We start from the raw sequence: 9495 nt of genomic DNA, 5'->3' as shown, positions 1-9495 counted from the left end.
AATCCCAGCACTTTGGGAGGCCGAGACGGGCGGATCACGAGGTCAGGAGATCGAGACCATCCTGGCTAACACAGTGAAACCCCGTCTCTACTAAAAAATACAAAAAACTAGCCGGGCGAGGTGGCGGGCGCCTGTAGTCCCAGCTACTCGGGAGGCTGAGGCAGGAGAATGGCGTGAACCCGGGAGGCGGAGCTTGCAGTGAGCCGAGATCCGGCCACTGCACTCCAGCCTGGGCGACAGAGCAAGACTCCGCCTAAAAAAAAGAAATCATCAGATGTGTTATAATTAAACTGTAGGTACAATAAAAGAAGTATAAACTTTTCTTTCTTACATTTAGGAGTCAAATCATTGACCCAGAAATTTTGAATTATCAATATGGAGATCCTGTAACAACCTTAAATTACTAGAAAGCCACCATTGTTTACTATTTTCAAATTTTGGTAAGTTTTTTAAGATTTTTTTTCCCCTGAGGTTACTAAAGTTTATGAAACTCATTTGATAACGACTTCAGCCCAAATTCCCCATCATTGTCTAACATGAAGATTAAATTTGGTGTGTGTGAAAGATAGATGAACTGCTACAGGACAAAAAGGCAATTAGAAATAATGGCCTCTGGCCACAAAGGCACACAAATTAAAGGACTGTCAACCCAGGACAGAGATTCTATCAGTGATGAATCTGGCATTTCACTTGACTGCTAATCTAGTACAATTATGGGAAAACTAACCGAGATGACCTGAGTGCACAGACAGACTGGGCCATCCGTCTCCCAAGTGAAATTTCCCGGTACCCAACTTCAGGCTTTGCTTTTCCATCACTGCTGAGTGGCAGTATGGCAGAGAGAGATGACCTTTACTTAACCTTGAGAATAACTCCACCTCTTCCTGGCCAAAATAGAGAATGTATGTCAATGCCTGCTGACAATCCATTTACAGGAGTTATTGCATGTTTGGTCTAAGTTGATGATCTCTTTGCCTTTTTGAACTTTATTTTACAAAATAAATATGTTCCATAGGCTGTCTTGGACACTATAAAGGATCACACACCAGTGACAGATGCATGACAAATTTAAAAGGTAACTTGTATCTGTTTTGTTTTGTTGTAGGGTTTTTTTTTAACTCTAACATTCAGCTGAACTAATATAAAGAAATAACCAAGTTTCACCTGCCACCTTCTCACTGGGTGATACTCTACTTTCTTTCCTTTAGGTATTTAGAAAATGTTTATTGCTGTCAGCAACCCAGTAGATAAGTGATTCCAAAACAAATCCTGAATCAAGCACTTTTCAGACTTAACTCCTTCCTTCCCAAACATACCTGTGTAATGATTTGTTCAAAGACCTGAAGTAAACGACATCAGATCAGATATCCAGTCCTTCAAAGAAAATGGTTTCAGTGAAGTTAAATCCCAAAACTTGCCCTCATTTTCACCTCTTCAGCCCATCCTTATCAGGAGCTTCTTGTCACCAATAAGATGAGTGGTAGTTCGTGTGTTGGACTAAATCAGATTTTTTTCTGTTGGGTTAATCAAGACAATGTCATGAACCAAATAACTTAGTGATTGAAAGGCACTAATGGCTCATGACCAGCCTGACCAGCATGGCAAAACCCCGTCTCTACTAAAAATACAAAAATTAGCCGGGCGTGATGGTGGGTGCCTGTAATCCCAGCTACTGGGGAGGCTGAGGGAGGAGAATCACTTGAACCCAGGAGGCGGAGGTTGCAGTGAGCCAAGATCACGCCATTGCTCTACAGCCTCAGTGACAACAGCAAAACTCCGTCTCAAAAAAAAGGCACTAATGAAGCACATCGACCACACAAATACCCTTGATTTTTGTATTTTTAGTATTGTTAGTAGATAGGGGGTTTTACCATGTTGGTCAGGCAGGTCTCAAATTCCTGACCTCGTGATCCGCCTACCTTGGCCTCCCAAAGTGCTGGGATCACTGGCGTGAGCTACCGCACCCAGACTGCCCTTTATTTCTTTCTCTTGTCTGATTGCTCTGGCTAGGACTTCCATTACAATGTTGAAGAGGAGTGGTGAGGGTGAAGATCCTTGTCTTGTTCCAGTTCTCAGAGGAAATGCTTTCAACTTTTTTCCCGTTCAGTACTATGTGGGCTGTGGATGGCCTTTATTACATTGAGGTATGTCCCTCGTATGCTGATTTTTCTGAGAGTTTTAATCATAAAGGGTGCTGGATTTTGTCTAATGCTTTTTCTGCATCTATCAAGATGATCATGCGATTTTTTTTTTTTTTTTTTTTTTGAGACGGAGTTTCGCTCTTGTCACCCAGGCTGGAGTGCAATGGCGTGCTCTCGGCTCACTGCAACCTCTGCCTCCTGGGTTCAAGCGATTCTCCTGCCTCAGCCTCCCAAGTAAGTGAGATTACAGGTGTGTGCCACCACACCCAGCTAATTTTTGTGTTTTTAGTAGAGACGGGGTTTCACCATGTTGGGCAGGCTGGTCTTGAACTCGTGACTTCAGGTGATCTGCACACCTCCGCCTCCCAAAGTGCTGGGATTACAGGCATGAGTCACCGTGCCCAGCCACAAAGTTCCCTGTTAATAAAAGGGCCCAGAAAAGGCAGGCCCAGACAGAAAAAATATATGCTTTCCCATCTCTAGAGAGTCTGTGTGCCCACTATTTTTATTTTTGTTTCTTTCTGTTTATTTTCCTATCACAATTAGTAGGAAGATATTTCAAACAAAAAAGACTATATCCAGGCCAGGCACGGTGACTCGCGCCTGTAATCCCAGCACTTTGGGAGGCTGAGGCAGGTAGATCGCTTGAGCTCAGGAAATCGAGACCAGCCTGGGCAACATGGCAAAACCCTGTCTCTACCAAAAATAGAAAAATTAATCAGGTGTGGTGGTGTGCGCCTGTAGTCTCAGCTACTTGGGGAGCTGAGGCAGGAGAATTACTTGAACCTGGGAGGCAGAAATTGCAATGAGCCCGGATCACACCACTGCGCTCCAGCCTGGGTGGCAGAGCGAGACACTGTCTCATAAAAAATAAATAAATAAGTAAATAAATAAATAAATAAGAAAGAAAAGAAAAAAGACTATATCCAAACTGACCTATGGGAAAGTCATTTTCATAGGTCAAAGTGGTCACATATCAGCATTGCACATGGTTCTGCCTGATGCATCTGGTCCAGGACAGAAGGTAGTAGGGGCAAGGGCCTCAAATCTCTTCCTCAGGCAGCTCTGGTTGTGGAGCGGAGCAGTCCCCAAGAGACCAGAGGCTGATGGCAGCTGTGAACAGAGAAGGCTGGCTACTGCACCCCCAGAGCAGAGGGAAAAGGGACGGTCACAGGGAAACTGACTCAGAAAAGCAAACAGGCCGGGTCATCCCTGGGGGAGGAGGACCCTGGGGCTGACTCTCGGGGTGGTCGGTGTCCCCAGCCAGGTCCTTCCAGGCAAGTCTCAGGATGTCCTCAGCCCATTCTCGAGATAGTCACCCACCTGAAGACCTCAGGGCCAAGCCGGCCCATGCAAACAGACTATGCAGGTGGCCTGGCAAACCTGGCCCCATGCCAGTTTCCGTACTATTTGAAATGTAAGTCTGCGTTGGTTTCAGCTCAGGGTTTTGTTTTGGTTTGGTTTTTTTGAGAGAGAGTCTCACTTTGTTGCCCAGGCTGGAGTGCAGTGGTGCAGTCTTGGCTTACAGCAACTTTCACCTCCCGAGTTCAAGTGATTCTCCTGCCTTAGCCTCCCGAGTAGCTGGTATTACAGGCGTGCCCTACCATGCCTGGCTAATTTTTGTGTTTTCAGTAGAGACAGGGTTTTTCCATGTTGGCCAGCTGGTCTCAAACTCCTGACCTCAACTGATCTACCCACCTCAGCCTCCCAAAGTGCTGGGATTCCAGGCGTGAGCCACTGCACCTGGCCTAGCTCAGGGTTTTAAGTGGATTAGTGAGTTGTCTGTTTGTTCTTCCCCAGGGTACCTCAGCTTTTGAATGTGTGGCCACCGCCACCTTCATGGCCCTGGGCAGCTCGACACTAAATTTCCAACCACTCCTTCCGGTATGATGAGGCTGCCTGGCCATCCTCGGTGGAATCAACCACACTCAGCTCTGTGGAAGAAGGAATGCCCAGCACCATTCCCCAGAGCCGCCTGCAGCAACTGACAGCCGCCCACCTCAGCTGCCGCTCCACCTGCTCAGGCCTGCCTCCAGAGCTGTCAGGTGAGAGGGGACAACTTTGCAAAGGCTGTGGCAGGAGGGACAGCATCGCTACCCCGAGGCCCCAGGCCAGGAGGCCCTCACCCAGGCCTGCTGAGGGGAGAGGCTGTAACCACAGACCCCCTCTCTGGCTCCAGACCTGTCCTTTCCAGCCCACTGATGGGGAGGACAGTGGGTGGCAGTGAGGACAGAACAGTGACACTAACGCTTACTTGAGGAATGCTCATTTACCTGGAGGCATGCCCTTGTTCCACCTCTGGGGACCTCCCTCAGGCTAATACACAGCTCTGTGGTCCCTGCTTCTCCCTCAGCATCCTCTGGCAAGGCCACCTCTCCTGGATGCCACCCACAGAGCCCTAGGGACCCGGATACTGGTCCCCAAGGGGCCCCTATGAGAGTTGAGCAAGTTATCAATCACGTGCACTTCAGTATCCTCAGCTGTCAAATGGTGATGAAAATGGTAGTTATGTCACAGGGCTGTTGTGAGGATGAAACGAACAAAATACTCAGACCAGCACATGGTGCGTAGGAAGGATTCAACAAGTGTTACGTGATTATATAAGTATTATTCTTGTTGTTGTTTCAAAGACGCAAGCGTCTCTCATGCAACCCATGTCAGGAAGGCAGCTGGGATCAGAAATACAAACGAGCAAGTAACTGTTAGGTTGGTGCAAAAGTCATTGCAGATTTTGCCATTACTTTTAGTGGCAAAATCGTCTATGACTTTTGCACCATCCTAATAGCTAGCTAAAAGGTCTCTCAGCTGCTCATCTCTGTTCCTCCAACCACAGCTGTTTCATTTCATGTCCCACTACAGATCAACTGTCTCTGCTCCCCAGTCCTTATGGCCAAATGTGTCTGTCTATCGTAGCTCCTCGATGTTTGTATTATAGGCTCAGCTGTGTTCCCTGGTTGGCTTCCCGCTTGCACTGGGGGACAGTCCTTGAAAAAGAGAGAAATAATTGGGGCATAGGCCCCAAAGGTGTTTGCAGTAGGACAAGTGAGAACCTTGATAGGAATTCTTCGCAGGCTGATTCCAAATGAGAGCTGAATATCTGTCCTTCCTGGAGAAGTTGCAAAAGCAAAAACCTATTGTGAGCTTGGATGTCACTGCCAATGTGGTTAAATCAATGTACTTCTTTGGCTAATACAAAATAATGTTTTCTTTTATTTGAATCAGAATTTTGAAGAGCTTGTTCTCCAATAACAACTAGGTCAGCCTTGGCTATCTAGAAGCTGTCTTGAAGTTTTGGGAGGTTTTGTTTGTTTGAGACGGAGTTTTGCTCTTCTGGCCCAGGCTGGAGTGCAGTGGCACAATCTCAGCTCACTGCAACCTCTGCCTCCCTGGTTCAAGCAGTTCTGCCTCAGCCTCCCGAGTAGCTGGGATTACAGGCACCCACCACCATGCCCAGCTAATTTTTTATATGTTTAGTAGAGATGGGGGGTCCCATCATGTTGGTGAGGCTGGTCTCGAACTCCTGACCTCAGGTCCACCTGCCTCAGCCTCCTAAAGTGCTGGAATTACAGGCGTGAGCCACCTCGCCCAGCCAAAAGGAAATTGAAGCTTTATATGTTATTTTTACTCTACCTAATGTTATCTTCTTGTCATATTTTAAATGTTTTGTTGTTGACTATATGAGACAAAAACTAAAAGGACCATTGTGATGGCTTGTCTGAGGTGACATGCTTGGTGAAGTTCAGGTCATGCTGAAAGTACTTTGGGTGACTTAAATAACTGACAAACGAAACAACTATTAGGATGAGCTTTGCGGTCTTCTCCTGTGTGTGGAAAAATAATTGTGCTCATTTTCATGGTCACTTTTTAAGAACTGGCAGAAGAGTGTGAAAAAGGAGAAAGGGTGATGGTTTTGGCATTTCATTTAAACAAAGGAACAGGAGACATTTGTTTCTTTAGGATTCAACAAGTAAAAGAGGGAAGTGCATAATGTTGGGCCAGGATGCTTTTCTTCCTTTTTTTTTTAATTATACTTCAAGTTCTAGGGTACATGTGCACAACGTGTAGGTTTGTTACATATGTATACATGTGCCATGTTGGTGTGCTGTACCCATCAAAAGGTTTCTCTTTTGAAGTGATGAAATGTTTTAAAATTGACTGTGGTGATGATTGCATGTATCAGTGAAAATACTAAAAACTATTGAATTGTATCCTTTAAATGGGTGAATTATAAAGTATGTGAATTCTATCTCAATACAGCTATTTAAAAAAAAAAGAATGAATGAAAACTGGTAACAACAATCAAAAAGTTACCTAAGTCACCCATATAAGGGTCATCCCAAACATATCCCGAAACTGACCTAAAATCTGAGAAAATTGGTCTCTTGATAAAGCCATTCCCCCTCATATTGCCTAATTAGCCTCCTAATGCTGAGTGATTTGTGTTCATTGTATCGCATCTTATACAATCAATAAACAATATTCCTTTTTTTGAGACAGGGTCTCGTTCTGTTGCCCAGGCTGGAGTGCAGTGGCACGATATCAGCTCACCACAGCCTTCGTCTCCCAGGCTCAAACGATCCTCCCTCAGCCTCCCAAGTTGCTGGGACTATAGGCACACACCACCACGCCTGGCTAATTTTTGTATTTTTTGTAAAGATCAGGTTTTGCTATATTGCCCAGGCTGGTCTTGAACTCCTGAACTCAAGTGATTCACCTGCCTTGGTGGTAGGATTACAGGCATGAGACACTGTGCCCAGCCTGCAATAAGTAATACTTTTAAAACGTTAAGTTATCCCAAAATATAGAATCCAAAATAATTTCTTTCCATTTTAAACCTAAGCAAGTAGGTGATTGGTTGTTCTATATCTGTTTGTAGTGAATATTTGCCATATGACAAATGACAAGTTTTTCACGAGTCATGCCCCGAGTGGTTTTAGTACATGTCAATGGTTTATAAAAACGTGAAAAGTAGGGCCAAATTCAGGAAGCACATCTGAGCTTGGAGAATATAAGTTCTTCTCTACCACCAGCAAATAAGAATGTCAAAAGTTGTAGCAACTTTTAAAGCAAGCAAAACCAGAAAGTAAGGAGCATATGGTAATTTCTCCAGTGCTAAAAGCCAGCATTGCAGCTGCTCTATGTGCAGCCTTGAAGTATGGTAGAAGAGAAATAAAATAGGCCGGGTGCAGTGGTTCATGTTTGTAATCCTAGAACTTTAGGAGGCAGAGGCAGAAAGATTGTTTGAAGCCAGGAGTTCAATACTAGCCTGGGCAACATAGCAAGACATCCTGTTTATTAAAAAATAAAATTTAAAAATTAGCTGAGCGTGGTGGTGCGTGCCTCTACTTCCAGCTACTTGGGAGGCTGAGGCAGGAGGATTGCATGAGCCTAGGAGCTCTAGGCTGCAGTGAGCTATGATCACACCAGTGTACTAGAGCCTGGGCAACAGAGCAAGCCCTGTGAGACGGGAAGGGAAGGGAAGGGGAGGAAAGGGGAGGGAAGGGGAAGGCAGAGGGAGGAAGTCTTTGTTTGTTATTTAAATACAAAGCTATAATGGACATTATTCAAGAAGCTGTTTCTTCTGTATACTAACAAATGCCCCAGAGACATGGAAGAGAACAAGCAGCTACAGAAGGAATCAAAATTTAAAGAGAATTTAAAAGAAAACAAGATAGAGCCCTCTCTGCAGCCTGTCCCATTAGGGTGTAAAAGGCTCTGAGGTTGGAATTCTGACTAACGCTTCAACTTCCACAGATAGGCGGCAAGCCAAAGGGATCCTCATGTTCACAGAAAGTCTTCCTGAAACCCAAGTGGACACCCAGTTCAGAGACCATGAAGTGAAACAGATGGAGAAACTCCCTGGAAAGTTTCACTGGGAACAAACACTGGATTATTCAGATTAGCCTGGGCCATGAAAATATTCTACTAGAAGCATTGTGAGCTGAATCCAGGTGCCCTGGCTTCAAATCCTATCAGAGGTGGATTCTGACACGAGGTAGATTATGAGCCCACAGCCACCAGGAAGAACCAGTCACAGGCAAGAGCTTTTAGCCCTGCCCGGAAGGAAAGGACCACCAAGTTCCCAAAAGCAGCAGACAAGTGTCCTCCAGGAACTGAGCGACTCAGCCTGGTACTGTGTGCTAATAATTACACCGGGCTTTTTTGTTTTTTAAAGAAAAATAAGTTGTAAAATTCCAGCACTTTGGGAGGCCAAGGCAGGTGGATCCCTTGAGCCCAGGAGTTTGAGACCAGCCTGGACAACATAGTGAAACCCTGACTCTATAAATAATAATAATAATAATAATAATAATAATACAAAAATCAGCCAGGCGTGGTGGCACATGCCTCTTGTCCCAGCTACTCGGGAGGCTGATGTGGGAGGATCACTTGAACTCAGGAGGATGAGGCTGCAGTGAGCCAAGAATGCACCACTGCACTCCAGCCTGGGTGACAGACCTTGTCTACAAAAAAAGAAAAGAAAAGAAGACAAAAGAAAAGAAAAAAAAGGAAAAAAGATAAATTGATTTCCAGACCTTAGGGGAAAATTGAACACACCTAAGGTTTTTCATTGTATCAAAGTGAAGGCAGGGCTATGAGCCTTGTTCATCCACACTCCACTAAAGGGAGCTGGCAGGAGTGCCAGGAAGTTCATGTGGGGCTCACTTCCCAAGGCCCAAACCCCACGAATTGATGTTGGTGAGACATCACACTCCACTAACTTCGTGACTGATACTCAGTTGTCCTGCCTGTGACAGTGTTTGCTTGGGTCAGTTCTGATGAAGAATGAATGTGTATTTACATTTAGGAAATTTCTCCATTTAGGTGTGTTTACACTTACGTCACTTCAAGTGGCTTTCTAGATTTTGGCAAAAATAAAATGATGTATACTAAAGCTAACCATACACATACCCTAGCAGCCAACATCCACTCCCAGATATATTCTCAACAGAAACAGATACGCACAAAAAAAAAAACAAACCCTAAAGTGTTCATAGCAGCATTATTCATAACAGCCAAAAACCCTGGAAGCAATACAAATGTACATCAATAATAGAATGAATAAATAAACAGTTGATATATTCCTACAAGAGACTATGGTTGATTTATGTACAGTGTAAAATAAACCAGACAAAAATGAGTGCATAGAGTATGGTTGATTCCATTTATATAAAGTTCAGAACTGGGCAACAAATGTATGGTGTGAAGAGTCAGAATAGTGGTTATCTTTGAGGAAGAGAGTAAGTGTCGTAGCTGGGAGGGGCTTGGAGGGGCTTCCAGGGTGATGGTGATCTATTTCTCACGCTTGTTGGTGTTATAGAAGGGATGTTACCTTTGAAAATTCATTGAGCACTTA

The 9495-nt window shown here is 44.7% G+C and overlaps 1 long non-coding RNA gene across 1 annotated transcript; it reads left to right on the top strand.

Moving 5' to 3' along the window:
* Positions 1-261: 261 nt before the first annotated feature.
* On the top strand, positions 262-8397 carry LOC103882602. The gene is made up of 4 exons (XR_002520824.2): positions 262-440; positions 1016-1075; positions 3942-4186; positions 7896-8397. It is a non-coding gene; the product is annotated as an uncharacterized LOC103882602 (long non-coding RNA).
* Positions 8398-9495: the final 1098 nt, after the last annotated feature.

This window comes from Papio anubis, chromosome 4 (assembly GCF_008728515.1).
Source record: "Papio anubis isolate 15944 chromosome 4, Panubis1.0, whole genome shotgun sequence".
Taxonomy (NCBI): domain Eukaryota; kingdom Metazoa; phylum Chordata; class Mammalia; order Primates; family Cercopithecidae; genus Papio; species Papio anubis.
Note: the sequence above shows the minus strand (reverse complement) of the source record. Positions and strands in the feature narration are given on the sequence as shown.